Below are 9,983 nucleotides of genomic sequence, written 5' to 3' on the forward strand. Positions count from 1 at the left end.
GTAGCCTTTCTCATCTTTCTCTCTTTCCCATCATATTTCATTAAGGTGGTGCCTTACTACCCGTCCATCACCACGGCAACCCGCTTCCGGGACCCTCGGTTCTTCCTCGAGAAGTGCCCTTACAACCCCGCCCACGACCCCAGCGGCAGGCTTACCTTCAGCAAGTCTACACGCTACACCTCCCCGTGGATGCCCACCGTCTACGTGTGGGACAAATCAGACGTGATCCTTCCCTTCAGAGGCATGTGCTAGAGGTGTCCCGACCGGAATGGAGAGGTTCAGCGACAAGTGGCGTTAGGACATTACCGTGATGATTGTAATACATGGCATTGAGAGATGAGCACTATTCAGGAGAAAATGGACTCCTTGTTCCAAGTGCATCTCTGAATTTGGACCATGATGTGAAACAATCATTCACGGATTAACCCCACTGTCTCTAGCAGGTTCATAGAAAGATCATTGGAAGCAGATGGCGGATACACCTGTGGTGATTGTGCAGTGCCTGTATGAGAGGTATATGAGCCACTCTTTGAAGGGAGAAAACGGACTCCATTATATAGGTGTGTTCTCTCACAGGAAACAACACGCTGTACAATGCCCCGTTGATGAAACCCGTGCCTTGATTGTGACAGGAAGACGCCTCTCAGACCATCTGTTGAGGAGGTTTAGGGACAATAACCAAGGAGATACGGATGATGGAATGAGATTAAAAGGAGAGATTGACTATCACATAGGAGATATAGACTCCTTTATAGCATCTCGCGAAATGATCTGAACATCCAATGCTACCGCTTTGGATAAACCTCCGTGAGGGACACGCCCATTGGAAGATTTCCCAACCAACGCAAGCCTACCATAAACTCTGAACGGATTGCATCAAAGCTCGACCGGCATGGAGGTTCGGAGACAAATGGGGTTAGGACAATACCGCGATGATTGTAAATTGGCACTGAGAGTTATAGGCACACGTGCTCCAGGAGAAAACGGACTCCTTGTTCTAAGTGCACCTCACTGTTTGTATCATGATGTTAAACAAATCATTCGCGCATTAACCCCACTGTCTCTGGCAAGTTCATAGAAAGATCATTGGAAGTAGCTTGCGGATACAGCTTTGGTGATTGTACAGTGCCTGTGATATGAGAGGTAGACGAGCCACTCTTTGAAGGGAGAAAACGGACTCCATCCATTCTCTCACTAGGAACAACACGCTGTACAATAACCCGTGGATGAAACCCGTGCCTTGTGTATGACAGGAAGACGCCCTCAAGTCATCTGTTGAGGAGGTTTAGAGACAGCAACCAAGGAGATTGAGATGATGGAATGAGATTCAAAGAGAGATTGACTATCACACAGGAGGTATAGACTCCTTTATAGCATCTCGTACAATGATCTCGTCGTCCGATGCAATCCTCCTTGGATAAACCTTCTTGAGGAACACGCCCACTGGAAGACTTCCCAAGCAACGAAAGGCCACCACAAATCCCTAATGAATCTAATACATTGTACAGTAATACATTTTTTTTTTTCAAGATAATGGAGTTTTTCCTCCCACACGGAAATATATACATGACTTCATTAATGAAATAATAAAATTTCTCTCTCACACACAAATATACACAAATAATATAGGAGTCTCTGATGTACGCGTCGTCTTTTCGTGTTATGTTCATGTAGTACTTCACACAAGAATATTATGCTATAGGGATCACATCTCACTTGGACGATATTTCAGTTCTTACGAAAGACACTCAAAATGAGATTCAGAAGCTAAATGATTTGTGACACAAAATCTGTGCAGAATTGAACTTTAAACGATGGTTATGATTATGTAACCATCGTTAAAAGTTCAATTCTGAACAGATTTTGCGTCACAAATCATACTCCAAAAATCTAAAGCTGACACTGATACGACCAGCCACAACGGAAATTTGAACGGTAGCATCTTCACAGACATATTTCCCAAGCTAATATATTGGAAACCATGATTTCGCTAATCTTAAAAAAAAATAGAATGCAAAGCTCGTGAAACTCTGAAAGGTTCCTCCTTATTTCATATTCAGTTCAAAAGTTCAAAAGTTCCACTGATTCGCCAAACTTTATATCAAGATAAGTTGAGGACTTTCAACTACAAATGTATAAGGTCTCGGCTCATCACAGGCATATACTGTATATCAAAAGGATCACACATCAATCGAGGCTTTAAACCCGGCCTGCAGTACCACACACTATACTAGAATAAATGATTTGTGAAGTTCTGTCAATATAAGCAGCACAACTATGCATTCAGATGCCATTCCATTATGGAAATTACGTTCCAGTGTCGCTGATGATTCGTACCTTTTTCTACTATTTTCTCATCAAAACTTAGGCTTCGTGGGAATTTTCGCTGAATTAATCTCAAAGAAAGAAAGAAAGAAAAGATGTGTAACAATTCGTCGTGACATAGCTTAGAAATGATTCGCCAAACTTTATATCAAGATAAGTTGAGGACTTTCAACTACAAATGTATAAGGTCTCGGCTCATCACAGGCATATACTGTATATCAAAAGGATCACACATAAATCGAGGCTTTAAACCCGGCCTGCAGTACCACACACTATACTAGAATAAATGATTTGTGAAGTTCTGTCAATATAAGCAGCACTTTCACTTTCTGTGTAAATCCTATCCCTAGGGATGATGAAAGGGCCTGCTCGATTTGACACTGCAGGATCGTTACCTACTTCCAAAGCCGTTTGATGCCCAAAGCAAGTGTCATTGCAACACTGTGTCGAAAAAATGACTTAACATGCTTATGGCTACGGAGCGCTGCGTTCACGCACACCGCTCCGATTCATACAACCCGTAATCACTGTGACATTAAACGCTAAATTGAGGTTTTAAGCATAATCTCATCCTCATAATCTTTCAGGGGTAATCTCCTGAATAATCGCTAGGCCTATGAACCTTTTTCGATTGCAAACGACTTTATTCGTACTGCCGTGGCTAAAGGGTAGTGCTCAATCAATCAACACTGAGTCACACGATTTGATAAGTCACAACTATGCATTCAGATGCCATTCCATTATGGAAATTACGTTCCAGTGTCGCTGATGATTCGTACCTTTTTCTTCTATTTTCTCATCAAAACTTAGGCTTCTTGGGAATTTTCGCTGAATTAATCCCAAAGAAAGAAAGAAAGAAAAGATGTGTAATAATTCGTCGTGACATAGCTGAGAAATAAACGAAGAAATAGGACATTGGTCAAACTGAGGAAAAAATAAACTTAGAAATGACGCTAGAAAATGGCAACTGGTATGCCTCCGCTATTTTGCACCATTCCCCCAATAGGCCTATAGAACATCTTGCTAATGTAAGACAATAGTTTCATTATGACTTTCAAATAATCACTATCTGTATACACTCATTTTCATTACATTTTGAGTTATCTTCAAAACATAAACTACGCACGTAACACTTCAGAAAATGAACATTTCGTCTTGACATTTCACCCCATTGCCGAAATCTTTCCTTGCATAATCATTTTCAAGTGTACAGAAGTTTGATTAAGTGTGTACCATAAGTCATTCCTAAAATACATCTCTGTATAGAGAAAATAGTTTAATTTGACCATTTAGTATAATATTGGCATTTTCACCTACCTTTGACCCTTGACCTTCGACCTCATGACCCAAACATCTAAAGAGAATCATTGTTGGGCAGTACATGTATACATGTATGTGCTAATTAAGTTTGTTGAAGATACCTTGAGCAATTTCAGAGATATACCTGGATAAAAAAAGTGAAATGTTAGCAATTTTACTTGCCTTTGACCATTTACCCCTCAAACTTGATGTAAAGAATATCTACCTAGTAATACATACAGTAAGTTTCATGAATTATACCTTCACTAGACATTGTCGAGATATGGGGTAGGGGTGGTGAGATTTAAATATTCGACCTTCACCTATTACACTGTATTATCTTTCTCTTTAGGCGAGTGCGCCCGAAAGCAGATAGGCACAGTCTCATCCACTCATACATACATAATAACTTTTATGTGAAGTTTAATTTGGGTACCTCAAAATTAAATGATGCTTAAGGTACGGCGTCCACAAAATCGATTACGGAAGGACGGACGAACGAATGGACAACCCGAAAAACAATGCCTCGGCCACGAAGTGTCGCCAGAAACTCCGTGCCGGAGGCATAAAAACACACATCACCACCGATCGAAACAAGTCTATAGGCCACCCCTACATTCATAGACCGGTTTAACTAACACACATTAGTGTCACGTACGCCTACATTATCCCTATTAAGCCCAAGCTATTTTGACCCCTCGCAGGCCCAAAGGGGGGGGGGGGGGGGGGCACATTGTGCCCCCCTATATAACTATTCTATTATTTGATGTATCATCGTCATATTTGGCACATGGGTAGAGTAACTCATACTCTACATGACCGTACATTTGAATTTTCTCAAGGTCACCCATGGAGGGCGCTATTTACCAAAATAAAGAGAAATACATAGGAAATATGCTAAAAACATGATTTTTCTGTATAATTTCTTTATCCCCATTATATATGTCTTATTATAGATCAATCATTTTCATACTTGCCACAAATGATAAGCAAGTAGAATCTTATTATTTATTATGGTTGAAATTTCTCAAGGTCACCACATGGGGATGCTATTCATACCAACATAAAGAAGTACAATATAAGACCTGAGATGAAATGTTTGGGATGCAGTTATGACATTTCATATTTGCATAATAGTGGAATTTTGAGATTGCAAATTGATAATATGATAAACTAATGATATTAGAGGCATAACTTGGGTGAAGGAATCAAAATAACACAAAAAAAGAAGGGCAATCTTTAGAAAATATTATTGTTTTCAATTAGCTCTATTACATCTATTGTTTTATGCCTTTGTCACATAAAAACAAAGGAAATAATAAGAAAAACTTTCCAGGACCATAATTACTTTGCTCCTTCAACAAATTTCAGCCAAGAAATACCCATTTCATGATACACTGTAATGCTGTTAAATGAAATGGGAACAGAAAAAAAGATGCAAAATCTGACTGACATGGTTGTCAGTTTATGGTTGCCATGGCTATCAGCAACATCAAATATAGCTAAATCATGCATCAAAATGTTCGCAATAAGATTTTAGGAAAAGTCACCATATTTGGTTGAAATCAGATAAAGGGCTAAGGAGTGGCAAATGAAAATCTGGTAGGGGGTCACAATGTGCCCCCCCCCCCCGGGCTTTATAGGGTTAATGTGGGAGTCAAATTATCCATATGGCTGATATTTCTAGAAATACAACACCCGGTTTGAAAATTGTATACACACATTAAAAAGTGGTCCTTAACTTTTTTTGAGTAGTGTATTTTGACATAACTTTGGAAAGTCTGGGTATGGGACAGCAATGTTCCTCGTACTGTCCGAAATTTACCAAGGGTAAATTATTCCGCCAGCCTCAAATAACGTTGAACTCATTACTTCACAAATTCTATTACTGTTATCATATCATTAAACTTTTGACCAGAATATAATTATATATAAAAAAATCACACACACACACACACACAACCAAAAACAGAATACCACTATGGCAGAAAAGAAAACTAACGAAAGGTGCCTTTCATCACCGGATGAATAATCTCAGTTATAATCGTGCCCTGCATAATTGGCAACATCAATGCAGCTTGTGACAGTCATTCAGTGCATATACGAATCAATGGTATTGCGTGTGCGATTAAAAAAACCTGTCCATCATTCTATATAATATACAGTAAAAAAAAGAGGAAATGGTAAATTCAACATTTAAAATGTTGTCGCTTCTCGAACCTTATGTAAATGTTAGACATAACACTCAAAATGTTGAACATACCATTTCATAATAGCTAACCCAACATTCTGAGTATTAAATTTATCATGTAAAAAAGGTTTGGCGAATGGCATTTAAAATGTAGGATCTACTATTTTATTCTTTAGAGTGTATAGCTACCCACCCATCTACAGTATATGCCTGGCAATGTTACTACATGTGTATAATCTTCACTACTAGTCGGATCACGGTCTTGCCCCTGGCATTATGAAAACTGCTATCAAAAGTTCTGTTTTCACATCAACCCCTGACACACGTTAGTGCAGCACAAATCAATCTAGTTCATTCCTATACGCTCATGCAAGGAGAACGTGAACATCATGTTGTTGGTGCATTATTTCATATTTTCAGATCGACATTCAACTGGCATATTTCTGCTTCGTCAAGCAATTAGTCAGTCATGTCGTCTGGGGACCTTAATCATGAACATGTGTGCCGGGTGAGCAGTTTGCTTTTTTGTTAATGTACAGCAAATTAACAACTGGCTTCCGTTTGAAACGCTCGGGGAGAAGAGGTAAGAGTGAGGGGTGAATAAGTGAGGGGAATATACTACAGTGATCGTCGGCATAGAGATAGAAAGCACTGTGCGCACGCGTGGAAACTGACAATTATAGAACGGAGTTTGCCTTTCACGTGCAATGAAGTAGACCGTTTAAAGATAGACGCCCAACGATTTCCAAGCTGGAAGTTGTGTGGCAAAGGCATTGCCAATAGTCCGTGTAATACTGCCATCGATAATGCACAGTTGCTGTTTTTTTTAAAGCTTTTCCAATGTTTAAATAAAAATAACTTGACATACCGTGTCATATACTATGAAAAAAAAAGTTTTTCACACGAAGGATAGAAGTCATTCTTAATTTCAAGATTTCATATTTCTCTTCCACTCTCTCAATTTCTCCGTCTGTCTATCTGTCTGTCTCTCTAGACAGACCATATAAACCGTATAGAATTGCATTTTATAGTCTATATCTATCTCTCTCTCTCTCTCTCTCTCTATCTATCTATCTATCTATCTATCTACCTATCTATCTATCTACCTATCTATCTATCTATCTATCTATCTATCTATCTATCTATCTATCTATCTATCTATCTATCTATATAAGATGTACACAGAATATACATGCATAGGCCCTATTAGTATTCACGATACACAGATGCATTGCTAACTTATGAGGTATATGTCCTCATGCTCACTACTCCTCATAATGTACAGCCTAGGTGAACCAATATCGCTTCATAAAACTTCTACTTTAAAAAAAAAAAACTTTGTAACTCTGTTACTCTACTTCACATTGTAATGACTCTTTTACAGCATCAGCATGTCACCCTAACATGTCTAATGCAGTCATCCTTTGTTTTCACGTTTATCGCATTTGCCAAAATTGAATCTTTGGTGCGTTTGTTACCAGTCGACACTTTCTCTCGAATCTATAACCATATTGATATAACACCTCATAACTTGTTTTCATAATACTCATCAAAGTTATCGTGATTAACATTCTAGAGGTCGATTCTTAGATGTTATGGTTGTGTCCTGTATAGTTGATGGGGAGGGGGGGGGGGCTTCCACACAACCCTCGGATCGCTCTTCGCTACCCTCCCATTTTAACACTGTTTACATCAACACTTTTACTGCATCTATGATAATTAGAGCAAATCATGCCGCTTGTTGTTGTTATTATTATCATTATTATTATTATTATCATTATTATTATTATTATCATTATTATTATTATTATCATTACTATTACTATTATTATCATTATTATTATTATTATCATCATTATTATTATTACTACTGCTACCACTATTACCATCATTATTATTATTATCATTACTATGAAATTATTATGCCTATTTTATATCATTATCATCATCATCATCATTGTACTACATGTACTATCATTATCATTACCAGCAGGATAGCAGTAGCAGTGTTAGAATCATCACCATCATCATCATCATCACCATTAGGCCCTAATTGGCAAAACAATACATGTAATAAGGACGGTTTCATTTCTCGTGTTTAAGATCGCTCACATAATGGGTTACCGGTCCAGTCAGAATTAGTGAATTATTCTGTGCATCACGACACACCGACAGGCGCTGGGATAAACCAGGAGTGCCTTGATATCTATCAAAAGGCTGCATTACACATCACGTGGGTTTGGGATTTTGGCAATCTCCATCAAAATCCCTCTAGGCCTTGATGCATACGTGAACATATTTTGACAAATTAAGAACGACAGGTCCCTAAAAAAAAAAGGTACGTGCAATGATTTCTCAAAACAATATGTCAACCAGCATATGAGGTTTGGAGACACAGAGGCCCGTGTTCTACTGTAGACCAAGGTTTAAACCCATTTTAGACTCAGACGTGGGTTTGAACTCGGTCTAAATTTTTAGTAGAATACGGGCCAGAGAGTTTGGTTCGATGTGAAATGTTAGGTCTATGACAGCGGTGTAAAGACGATCAAGCATTAATGTAAGGGCACGACTTCTGTGGTGCATCAGCGGTAAGGGAATTACACAGGAATTGCGTGCTGGGTGACTCAGAGACACCATGGTATTAGCGAGGTTACGAGTCATTATACAGTTCGAGTCCCTGCCCCCGAATCATCCCCTCCCCCCTCTCCCAAACCCCCCATCACCACCAAGCCCCTTTCCTGTACTCGTCTCGAGCCGACAACAGCAACATCAACCTTTTGTTTGGCCATTAACAGTTTCCTACATCTCACCTTAATGTGGAAATTGTGTGCGTCCTCTCCTTTAACGCGCCACTAAAACGCAATTGTTTCTTTGTCTTTGGCTGTATGACCTGGCCATCGTAAAAGAGCTCTATTTACCCCAGTGCTTCAGCGATGGCATAAAAACCACTGGGTGACACAGGCGGAGTGATGAGTAAGAGTGTGGCTTGGTGATTATTTTTTCCACATCCTCATTGCGCATCATCTACATACACAAAGACAACTTTGAGTTTCCCATGTCTCTTTCCAGCAAGCATTTGCTTTAAAGAAATAGATAAATAGATAAATTAATTAATTTAAAGAAAAAAAAATTTCTTATTATTTTGTTTCTTTTAACACTCATATTATTCAAGAAAAGTTTCATACAACAAACAATTTCAGGCCTTTTTCTTGCAAAACACTCAATAACAGAACATTTTCCACAAAGCAATTACTACATCATACTATCATACAATCTGAGGCATTAGTTTACAACACCTGTGTGACAATTATGAGTTTGTACATCAAAGTCAGGGGAAGGACCACTGAGACCAATGCCATTCCATGACACATGTTGTAGGTACTGGGATGAAATGAGTTTAAAAATGTAACATTTGAAGAAGATGTCCAAGTTTTGCAACTTCTATCACTATATCGGTTTCAAGAGGGAGACGAAGAAAAGAACGAAGGGGAGATGTAGGAGGAGGAAGAGGAGGCGGAGGAGGAGAAAAAAGGACAAGAGAAGGAAGAAAAAACAGTAGTAGTGGTAGAACTAATGGTGATACATTTGCTCCTGTTCTGCATGGTCTCATCTTCCCCAAGGACTTATGATTAGGATTAGGGTTGTTATTGGGTGTTAGGTTTAGTTTGATATGACGATTAGGATGACGGTTATGGTTATGTTCGTGGGTAGGTTGCATGTTTGGCTTTGCATGCAGATATTTCATGGGAGCAACTGTCGCAGGAGCAAATGTCATGGAACGGGCAGTGATAGTGATAGTTGTAATAGAATGAGTGTGAAGATAGGATAGTACATAATATGTAGTAGCAGCTGCAGTAGTACATATTCGATTGTGAATCTGTTGCTTTTTGGTGGGAAAGATATGAAGAGTTTGTTCGCAAAAGCCTCTAAGTACATTTTTGAAGATTTTGAAGTACGGTCTCTGTCATAAAGTACAAAATAATACCTTTTGAATGATATATTGGTCACTACATATAAAGGTACATTTTTGAAGTTATGGTCAAAAGAAGCAAAAATTTTCTTATTATTCTCTTTATTTTTCTTGACCTTTAATCGCAAATATCTCCATTCGGCAAATATGGACTTATCGGTTTTTGCGAACAAACTCTTCATGTGTATGTGGGGAGGG

The sequence above is a fragment of the Diadema antillarum genome, unplaced genomic scaffold, assembly GCF_040938485.1.
Source record: "Diadema antillarum isolate AM-2024a unplaced genomic scaffold, OU_Dant_1.0 seq00000995_RagTag, whole genome shotgun sequence".
Taxonomy (NCBI): Eukaryota; Metazoa; Echinodermata; class Echinoidea; order Diadematoida; family Diadematidae; genus Diadema; species Diadema antillarum.